The following is a 12,129-nucleotide window of genomic DNA, read 5'->3' on the forward strand; positions in this document are numbered from 1 at the left end:
GGGATACCTTGTTGAGTATTTTACCATGCTTTTGGAGTGTTTATTCATATCTCTTGGTTCGTTATATGAGTCTGTTGGATTGGTTGAATTCTTGGTTGTACTCTCTGGGAGTTTGTTGTGTTCATAATCTGAGATGAACACTGTGGTGGTTTGTGCTTGGGTTGAGGCTATGGTTGGATATGGAGTGGTGAATCTTTGAGTATCTCTTGGGCTGTTTGAGGGTGAACTAATTGTGGAACTAGCCTTGGGTTTTTACCCCTGTGATTGGACTATCGTCCCTGTGATTGGACTACCGTCCCTGTGATTGGATTATCGTCCCTGTGATTGGACTCTCGTCCCTGTGCTTGGGCTTTTGCCCCTGTGTTTGGGTTTATACCCCTGTGATTGGACTTCAGTCCCTGTGCTTGGGTTCTTACCCTTGTGAACTAACTTTCGGGCTTGGTGTTTGGTGTGAGAATTGGTACTTGGGTTGGAAGTTAAGGTTTTGGTGCTTATCCTTGGGTTGAGGTCTGTTTGGTTCTTTGTTGACTCTTGAGTTGTATTGTATCTTGTTGATTTTTGGTTATTCTTTGATATATCGCCGTTTGGTTGTTTCTTATGAGTATTCGGTTGAGTTTGTGATTCGGTTGGACGTTGGTATTGATGAGGAGTCTTGGTTTATATATTCATTCAGCGTGTTGTTGTTGAGTATCTGATTTAAACTTGAACAGTTCGTTGGTGTGTATATTCTATATGGGTGCGTAAACCTATTTACAAACTTACTCTATATCTATACTTCCTTGCGGGTGTGAATGGTGGTTGCTTAGCAGTCTTTTGCTAATGGTTTCTTGTATGTTTTCTAGGTATGCAATAGGTCTAAGCGTGAGCGCGATAGAGATATATCCGTATGAGGCAGCTTAGACTAGTTTGTTATGTTTTAGACTTATGTTTTGGGCCTGTGCACCAATATGAGATTCTATATACCCTTGTTTTAGATTTTGGATCTTTTGGATATGTTTGAGGATTTATATACTACTTGGTTTCAGTTTTTGGTTAGCCTGTGCATCTAGGCCGTGTTTTCTTACCTAGATGTGGCATGATACCCCTTAGGTTATAAATCGCTTCCGCTATGTTATGTTTTATGGTTGAGATAGGCAGCTTTTGTGTTAAAGTTTAGCTATCTCAGCTTGTGAAAAGTTGGGGTGTCACAATTCTTCTTCAATTCGCTTCTAATTTCATTTCTTAAGTTGATAGTATCTTCATTGGCCATTTGTATGAACACTTCTAATTTGTCTTTCAAGATCTAGATTTCGTCATTGACCGGCGGAAGATACTCACAAGATGGTCTCTCATATGGCATAGGTTGGGTGAAATTCTGAACGAAAGGTGGTGTTTCATAGAAGTATTTTTCATTTTGTCGTGGTGGGGGCGAATAACTAGTATTGATGTAAGAATGAGAATACCAATTTCTCTCAGGATTATGGTTCGATTGAGGGGTATAATGAAATGGAGGCTTAACAGTTGAAGGAATTGTGGCCTTCAATGCCGGTTCACAACTTGGGTCAATCTCCTTCATGACTTGAATAAGCCGGTTGTTAATACTCTCAGCTATAGAGCTCAATGATTCCTCTCTGTCTCGTAATGTTGGTCTCTCAACTCTTCCATGATCAAGCATAGAGGAGGTAGCATATGGATATGGTTCGTAGTTAGGATAAGGTAGAGTATTTGGGTAGGGTGAGTAGGTATATTGTGGTGGTGGATATTTATAAGGATTTGGATAGCAATATGGGTGTTGTTCATAGGTTTGGGGTGGAATATTTCTTGTATATGGTCTTCCATGGTATGGGTAACCATGGCGATACGTATTAAGCACTCATTTGTAGCTTCAATTGCTTGATGGTAGAAAATTTCCTGCTCAAAGCTTAACAAACAACAAATATTTCGCAACTAGAAGTAGTTGCAAGTGAGTAGCAAGATTTTCAAGGAAAAATAAGCTCACTTCTTCAATCAAGTAACCAAAATTAATAAAATAAAACAAACAAAAAGAAAGCAATTCAAGAACTCTTAAAAATCTACTTCAAAAATGTCAACACAATTCAAAAACTGTTTGCCATCCCCGGCAACGGCGCCATTTTGACAAGGATGTAGTTTATGGGGTGAGGTGGTGATAAGTGGTATGGAAGTGGTAAAACGAAGAGTCAAGACTCCCCGAGTATCGTGTCTCTCAAGGATGACAAATTGGAGCGAATACGTGTTGGCATTTAGGAGGTTGAAAAGAAAGAGTTACGGGAATAGCTAAGGCTAGAGGTCATTTTGTACGAAAGTTGGAAGGTTTAAAATGGTTGTGTTTAAGGAAAAAGGAAAGGTGGAGATTGGGGCTCGTGGCTAACCTATGTGGTCTACTATCTAGTGGTTTTGTAAGCAAAGGATTTGGATTTGACTAGGGAGTTCATGGCACTTCACCAAGTGGCGTCACACTTGGACTCCCACATCCTCATTCGATTGGGGCATTTCATCAAACACCTTGTCTACCACTCCTCTCGGACTTCTTCCTTTCGGACTAAGGGCGGAGATGTGGGTGAGTTGGACTCGTGAGTGGCCGCTATCGCGCACACACTCACTTTCACTGGGTTTGCTACCTAATGTGGCCACACTTAGGCACAAAGCATAATGAACATCATCCACACAAGTTTTATCATCCAACAATCACAAAGCTCACATTTTTAAAGCAATGTTATATCAAATCAACCACATAGTTAGTTTCAGGGCCACCAATCCCCTTTCTAATCTAAGCTATCATTAAAATAAAGAAGCAAGAAGAAGAAATGGAAGTCTCAAAGAAAACAAACATTAAAGCAAAATAAACATTGAAGAGAAGAGTACCATCCATGGTGAATGGTTATTTTACATTTTGTTCTTGAAACTTCAATCCTTCTATCTTGATCTTGAATCTATTCTAAGAGAAAGGAAGTTTTCCCCCAAGAGGGGAGAAAACCCTAAGAAATTTCAGATCTAAAACTATTATATGGCTCTTTTTTTTTTTAGGTTTTCGGAAAAGGGGTTTAAATAGGAGACCCAAAGCCAAAATTCCCGAAGTGGCCCCTATGGCCAGACCACGCCATCACCACACGTGATGGGGGGCGTGGACAGCTACTGGAAATGTTCCACGCCCATCCACACGCGTGTTGGCCGCGTGGGAGGTTCCTGCTTTGCGGTTTCTTTGCTTTTTGTTCAGTTTTGGCCTTGAATCCCTTTTTGATCTGTGGAAACACTTCAAAACTTTTTCTAAAATTTGTGTTAGAAGATTTTGATCACATCCGAACTTAAAATGCATGAGATTGTTATAAACGGGTGGCAAAACTACGCATTCTTATCCTATTTTTGACCCTTAATATGTACTATTGTTGGTGCTTATCAAATGTACAAAGTGAGGTTGGTTGCAAAAGGGTATACACAGACCATAGGCTTGAATTATTTGAACACTTTCAGTCCGGTTGCAAAGGTGACTACGATTCGTGTTTTTTTTGTTGTTACTGCTATGAAAGGTTGGCATTTACATCAACTTGATGTAAATAATGCTTTTTTGCATGGGTATTTAGATGAAGAAGTTTATATGACTTTGTCACCCGGAGTATAAACTGAGAAGCCAGGAAAAGTTTGCAAGCTAGTTAAGTTTTTATATAGGTTAAGGCAAGCTAGCAGACAGTGGAATGCAAAGTTGACCGCAGAATTGCTTGCCCAAGGTTTTTCACAGGCTTCTTCGGATCATACTTTGTTTACTAAAGGTTCAGACTTTTATTGCATTATTGGTCTATGTAGATAACATTGTGGTTGCTAGCAGTGATATTGAACAGATTCAGGCAGTTAAATCTCATTTGGATTCAGTATTCCATATTAAGGACTTGGGGCTTTTAAAGTTTTTTTGGGGTCTCGAAGTAGCACGTAGCTCTCGTGGGATCAATATTTGTCAACGTAAGTACGCTTTAGAATTGCTTGAAGAAACAGGTTTTCTGTGTTGTAAACCAGGTCATAGTCTCATGGTTGTTTCTTCTAAACTTCTCCATGATGATAGCCATCTTCTTAGTGACGCAACCCTTTTTAGAAGAATTATAGGGAAGTTGTATTTAACGATCACACGCCCAGATATCACTTATGTCATGCAACAACTCTCTCAGTTTGTCGGTGCACCTACAGAGGTACATCTTAAGGCGATTCATAGAGTGCTTCGATATATTAAAAAATCTCCAGGCCAAGGTATTTTTTTCACCGAATCCAATTTTTCAATTGAAAGGGTTTTTCAGATTTAGATTGGGCTACCTGTCCTAAAACAAGGACATATGTTATTAGTTATTGTGTATTTCTTGGAGATTCTTTAGTTTCTTGGAAGTCGAAGAAACAGCAAACTGTCTCTCGTTCATCATCTGAGGCGGAGTATAGAGCACTTGCTACCACAAGCTGTGAGATACAATGGTTGCTCTTCTTGCTTGATGATCTTGATATTGTGCCATCAACCTCTTCGGTTTTGTTTTCTGATAGTTAGTCTGCTCTCGCAATTGCTGAAAATACTATGTTTCATGAGCGAACCAAACATATCGGTGTTGATTGTCGCTTCGTTCGTGAGCGCATTTAAAATGGAATTTTAAAGGTGTTGCATGTTTCAAGTTCCAATCAACTTGCAGACTTCTTTACTAAACCTCACGCTCCAGCTGTTTTTAACAAGTTCAAGTCCAAGCTCGGCATACATTCTATCTATGATCCAGCTTGCGGGGATATTGAAGCAGCATGTGAATTGACTACTTCTTGATTTTTTAATTAATTTAAATTATTATTTTTGTTTTGTGTTAGTCTAGCACCAAAGTAGCATGGAGTTAGTTGTAGCCTGATCTATTTATTTTGGCTTTGTTTAGTCTTTGTAAATCATCAGAGAATTCACGAATAATATTTTTTCTTTCCCTTCTTCCTTTGTCATTTTATATTAATTACATATAATATTTTTCTAAAAAATGTAACTTAAAAACTAAAACAATAATACTATATTTATAAAACAAAAAACAAAAAAAAAAAAACAATGCAATCCATGCTCCTTATAACATTTTTTCGAATAAATGTAACGACATAAAAACTAAAAAATCAATGTAATTCACGTGGTTTAAAATCCATACATAACATGCCCTCCTTAGATACATATAACATGGCCTCACCGAGAGCATGTTATGTAAATATTGGTTAAAAAAAAGAACACAGAAAGAACTTCAATGTTTAATGCAAATAGAATGGGAAAACAATTATAGCTACATGTCATGCATGCCTTTCAAATGAAACTGGGATGTGCAAAACATGCATGTGAACGTCCTCAATCTGTGTCTATGTGCTATAAAAGCTTCACGTATAGAGCTACCCAGTGCCAAATTACTCTATCATTTGCATATATATATTTCTGACTTATTTTTCTACATCTAAGAAGCACTGCTTCAAAGTTCACCATGCTCTTTCCTCAATACAGTGAATATAATGCAGGTAAGCTACATTGATTACCCTACATATACATGCATGTGTGACCAATAATTTCCATTTCGTCAGAAAGCTATATATATATATATATATATATATATATATATATATATATATATATATATATATATATATATACTTATGCACTACAAAGACAGTAACTTTAATTTGCCCCTTACATTATCATGATAGATTTTCTGTACAGTGTACTATGAGTTCAAAGTGCATTCTAAGTTGAGAAGTTTCTTCAAGTCATTCAAGATTTCAAATCATGATGAGAACTTTTACAACATGCATAATATATGTAGCAAAGAAGGAAACAAATAAAATAGAATGACAAGAATTAATAAAGGACAAAGACTCTTTAATTATACAAAACACAGAGAATGACTAAAAGAACCAACTAAATTTTTTCTGCTTAGTGTTAATGCAAATTCATTCTTTAAAACAAAAACTCAAAAACAAATTTCATCATATTTGAAAACAAAAACCCTAAAGAATTTTCAAAAAAAAAAAATTAACACGGACCTGCAGTGGCGTGGCAGGCGGCGACACAGTGGGCGGCGACGCAATGGTCGCTACGATAGGTTTTACAATAGTCGCTGGGATGTAGTAGAATTAGGACAGGTGGTTTTGGACTCTCTATTTAGGTATTTATTATCCTTATATTTCAAAAAAAAATAGAAGTAACTACGTATTTATTATTATGTATTTATTTACGTATTCTTTTCGTATTCTCTTCGTAGAATGTACCGTATTCGAATTTGAAACAAATATTATAAAAGATAAAAATGCATGTTAAAAAGGTAAACATGCACCCTACATTGTAGTTTTTCCCATATTTATATCCCAATAATATCCGTCCTATTTTTGTATCCCACCCAAAAAACAGGCATAACCGGCGAAACCCCCCCAAAGGAGTGGGATGATCTTGCGGTCATCAGGAAATTGTCTAACAATCTTTCGGAAAAGCTAAGTATTTCGGTTTTAGAACAAATATCTATACATGCATGCATATATTTATGGTTATGTGCAAATGATTATATATTTCATTATTTCCCTAAAATCTATCTTTTATCAAATAATTGTGTCAACTTGGAGGGTGTGGTTAAGTGAAAATGACTCATTCATCCTTAATCAAAAGAGGGTTCGATCCTTGACTTTGGGTATGGAACAGTGCGAGGGGATTGGTCAAAAGATAAATTTTCACTACGGCTACTATTTAAGAGGAAGATATATGCCAATATGTAATTCCATTTAATTGATGTCAGATTTTGAGAATTTGTTTGAAACATAGTTTATTGTCACATGTTACGTTGCTCTCTTATGCTTCATGGCTATGTGAACCGTCATTAAAAAAAAACATCTATTAATTAGCTCTTATTGATAACAATTATTTTCTATAGGTCATAAATGTTAAAATTTATCTCACATTTCATAATTTGAGAATTTATTTAACTATTTTTCCTAAATTATAATTAAAAATGAATGAGTTGTGGCTGGTATATGTATAGATAAAAAGAATGTTCGGTAAAATTATAGAATATTTCCATCCTCAGGGGAACAAATTTTATCTAATATTTGATTGTCAAAAAAAAAAAAATTTATCTAATATTTGGGGCTCAGAGAATATACATTTATTTTATATTTTCACCTCTTGGCATGAAAATAATTTTTTTTATTCATTGACTTTTATGAATTGGTCAAGCTCACATAATATTAAAACATGAATCTACTTATTAATAAATATAAAGAAAAAAATAACCAATCAAATATATGAACATAAGGTGGTAAAATAAGAAGAAAAAATGCAATATTACTTTATGCATTAATACTTTACGTGACTTAATATAGGATATAATAAAACTAAATGTGTCATTTAATTTATATTAAATTTTACATCAAATGTATGCAGAGGACATATTATATTAGAACCTGCACACTTAAAGTCTAGCTTAAATGTGCTCAACTACATAAAAGCTGTTGGAACTAATTGATAAGCAAGCCACACTCTGATGGATAGGGTACACTATAGGGCGCAACCGACTGATTACATGTTGACCGATCGGATCCACTCTTTAACAAGTGATTGGAATCATGGGTTCGAGACTGGGGCGCGCTGATAGCAAGTCCAAAAAATTATTGGGCTATACAGGCAAGGGTCGTAGGCCCCACAACCCTGCAACGGCAAGAATGAGCATCTTGGTCCTATTCTTAGTATAATTGGATTGAGCTTCTTATTCATAATGTAACAAGGACTCACAGTATGAGGCAACTTAAACATTAGTTTCATTTTAGGCTCGAAATCCACTCGTATACATATTCCCTCCCAATGGATAAAACATATTCAACTTTTTTCATTATAATAGACTTAATTATTGTCTCGATATTCCTTTATACTTGTTATTTTAACGGTTGTTTGGATTACTAGCCAAAAATCATAAAGTCAACACCCTCCAATATTATACGGAGTATTATTTTATCTCTTCACAATTTAATAATTGGGTAAGTTATAAACATGCAAGTCATAATAAACTTGTACTATATAAGTTTCCTAACGCGTGGTGTTGGAGATGTTTAAGAAAGAATAAACAATTTCATATAGCACAGCCACACGGCCAACAACTAATCGTGATGGAGACATGCCTGCTGTATTTTTTTATTTTTTATTTTTTTTTGAGATTTGTGTATGTTGTTTGTTTTATCTCTGACGCAAGCGACGTCGTATTCGTTAGTCATTATATTCATGTGTTTCCAGTTTCTGCAACAATTTGAACCCATATCTTTAAGCTTTAATATACTTGTTTAATTAGTATCGTACTGCCCACGAAAACACCTTCATGTTTATATTTTTTAAAAAGTTTTGGTGCTCGTATCAATAATTTATGTTTACTGCATACGTAAGTATGTAACTGGGTGTTCATAACTGATAGCTGCAATTATATATATGTTTGACTAGCTATTTACTCGTTTTGCGCAAATTGCGCGCCCAACGCTAATACTTTATAAATTTTAAAATATTGTTTAATAAATATCAATACACATAAATATTATATATATATTGACTAGTATTTTCATCCGTGCGATGCACGAAATAATGAATTTGTTATAAGTGGATTGAGGAAAGAAGGAAAATGTATAACTGCATTTTATACAAAAGAAAATAGGCGTGTAGGCTATTAGAAAAATAAATTTGCTCACCATTAAATTTCTAATGAACTAGATTAAATGTTGAAGAACAAATCGTTGTTTGTAATACCGACTCATTTTCTTAAAAAAAAAACATAAAAAGATTAGTATTTAGACGATTCTTATAGAATGATTCGTACTTTAAATACACAACTATGAATGCATCTTCTATTTGAAATATTAAATCTTATATATTAATTGCATATATATTATTTGGTTTGTTAATTAATCACTGCAATATTTTTGAGAAATAATAAATCAAATAAGTACATAATAATTAACACATTAATTTGAGTAAATCAATAATTTAAAACAACAAATAAATCAAAATTTGTATATAATAAAATGTAAAGTTTATTACAAATAATTTAAATTTGAGTTGTATTACCATTTTTAGGCATATTAATAGGTGTTCTTGGAGAGCAAACCATAAATTCACCGTACAATGCTCCAATACCAGCCATTGCAATTATTTATATCCAAGGAAGAAAAATTACAAATTGCATTTTATTTAAATAAAATAGTTATGTACGCTATTGAGATAACAAATTTGCTTACAATTAAACTGAGATTAGCTTGACTAAATGCTAGTGCATCAACAGCTGGTTCTAAAGCCGGCTGAGCATTATCAAAGAACATATTTGGTTGGAGCAACGAGTCTTGTTTATTATTTTGATTACACAATGACTCGTTTTCTTAAAAAATAAAATGTTTGAGTTAAATCAATTATCAATGAATGACTCGCAATTAAATAAATAACGAAGAATTCATTCAGTAATAAACATTTCATTTTATAAGTTTATTAGATATTTATTACTTAATCATTTTTATTCAACAATTTTCAATTACATATTATATTCAAGATGAACATAGCTGCCAAAGACCTTGTGGTCTAGTGGCACCAGTGTCTCGGTTTACTCCAACATAGATGATGGGAGTGGGTTTGAGCCTCAGTGGAGGCAACTGTTTTCATTTGGTCATTTTCTTTTCGTTCTCCTACTCAGTGGAGGCAATTTCATTTGGTCATTTTCGTTCTCCTGCTCTGGGTGTCTCAATTTGAGAAACCCTAATCTTTTTTAACTTGTAATCTCTCTCAAATAATTTAAAATCCGCGTTTCTCAAATTTTTAACTTGTAATCTCTCACAGATAATTTAAGATCCGTGTTTCTCAGTTTGAGAAACCCTAGTCCGAATTTGGTCCAGTCTCCGGAACACGGATGCGTGTAGGAAAGAATATATTGTATTAGAAATTGTATTTGAGTAGGCTAGTAGTAGTTTCAATCAAGGTAGGTATAGTATGACTTGCCAGAATATGATCTCGAACATGAACCAGATCAAAACGAAGGGTAGCCAAGGCAAACACCATGAAGAACTCTTCACATTGCTTTACATGACCATCAACAGTCTTCTCATGCGATATCAGGTTATTGAATTCAAGTCTCTTTGAACATCATTAGTGTAAAGAGACTTGCTTTATTCCAAAAATCATAGCAAGTTTCATATGACTTGTAAATGTTATGGAGTTTGGGATCAATTGACTGCCATAACATATTGCAGAATAAGGCATCCACTTTCTCCCATTCACCTTTGTTTTCTGCAATTTCCTCAACCTTCGTGTCTAGATGGGTAGGCATACCTTGGCCTTTGAACCAAAGTTTCACCGATGTAACCCAAGATGCATAATTTTCACTCCCAACCAACTTATCTATGGTAATAGTCGTAAAAGAGGTAAGAGTAGTTGAAGATGATACCATAATGACGAGTAGGAAGAAAAACACACACTATTCTAGACTCTGACGACAGCGACCGGTGGCCAGTAGTGGTGACTAGCGAAAATAAGAATCTAAGAACATAGGCAGCGGCGTCTTTAACGGAGATTTGACCGGAAAACAGTGGAGGTTCTCGGCGACGGCAGTAGACGATGATCAAATTTCAGCCCTAGGCTCGCAATGAGGCTCAAAGTAGGCCTGTGGTGTTGGTTTGGGAGAAAAACCACTAGGCAGATGTCGAAACGAGAGAAAGAGTCGCGGCACTCTGGTGGCGGCAATGATCGGGAAAGAAAAGGGGTATTTAAGGTTTATGCTCTAATATCATGTTAAGATGTGAGAGAATAAAGTATTCATATATTTCACACCCTCCAAGAACTGTACATACAACCACTATTTATACATGAATAATCTATCAACCTAAAAGGTTGTTAAACGAGCTTAGGGTTTCAACACATACCACTAACAGATGCTCATAGAGTTACAGTCTCACAAAGTCACTCAGTCATAGACAGTAAGGACAACATTACAACAATAATAAGTAACTAATTACTAATTACTAATTACTAATTACTTAGAAAATATAAATTACTAATTACTAAATATTATTTACTTATCAATTACTTGGAGCAGTGGATAGATTAATTATCTATATCTATTATAGTACTGCCATCGGAAAAGGGAGAAGGAAGATCGATCAGAAACACTGATTAGTGCTGCTAGAGTCAAAAGTGATAATTTCAACCATATGCAGAGCTTGTCCCAAGTGAAACATGCGCATCAATCTCAACCACTGATCTAATCCAGATCAACTGCCCAGAATGAAGAAAAGTAAAAAAAAAAAATGTGGTGGCATTTTGATAATTTTTTCTAACTTTGAAGTGCACAAGTCTTGTTACTTAGTTCTACAAGTTTGAATCAATGCGTGTATACCTTTGAACCTACGGGTGCATAACTTTGAATGTATGGGTGCATCATTTTAAACTTTGAGCTGCATAACTTTGAACCTTCAGGTGCATGTTGTTGTGCTTTCTAGTGCACATTGTTGTGTCTTCAAGTGCATATTGTTGTGTCTTCGAGTACATATTGTTGTGTCTTGGGTGACCATTGTTGTGCCTTCATGTGCATATTGTTGTGCCTTCATGTGCATATTATTGTGCCTTCGGAAGGAGAGGTTAATCATATATCTCCTTTCAAAATTAGAATTACACCTTTAGAAGGAGTGCGTTCCTTCCAATTCGGAAGGAGGGATTATTCTTTGGGTGCATGAGTCCACTTTCAGAAATAGTGTACTCTTCCGATCTGGAATGAGAGATTGTTCTTAAGTGCATAATTTTTGTTTTTTAGGTGTATAAGTTTGTTCTTCAAGCGCGATTTTTTATTATTTAGAATCCCTTCGCACCTGGGAGCTTCTGTGCACCTGATCTCATCCCTACACACTGTTAATAATTTTTTGAATATCAATAGAGACTTTCTAAAAATATGGATAGAATGCCTACAAACTTATAAATACTCTTTAAAGGTTTGAATTGAATACCAATAGACGTTTTATTTAAAGACTCTATAAAAGCCTAGATTGAATAACACCAGATTCTTAAAGTCTTTGAACGATTTTAAAAGTCCATACAAATCCAAATTGAGTGCACTCCCCTTAGTTAAGCTTTACCAACTCATCCATACAAAT

The sequence above is a fragment of the Ipomoea triloba genome, chromosome 1 (assembly GCF_003576645.1).
Source record: "Ipomoea triloba cultivar NCNSP0323 chromosome 1, ASM357664v1".
Lineage (NCBI taxonomy): Eukaryota > Viridiplantae > Streptophyta > Magnoliopsida > Solanales > Convolvulaceae > Ipomoea > Ipomoea triloba.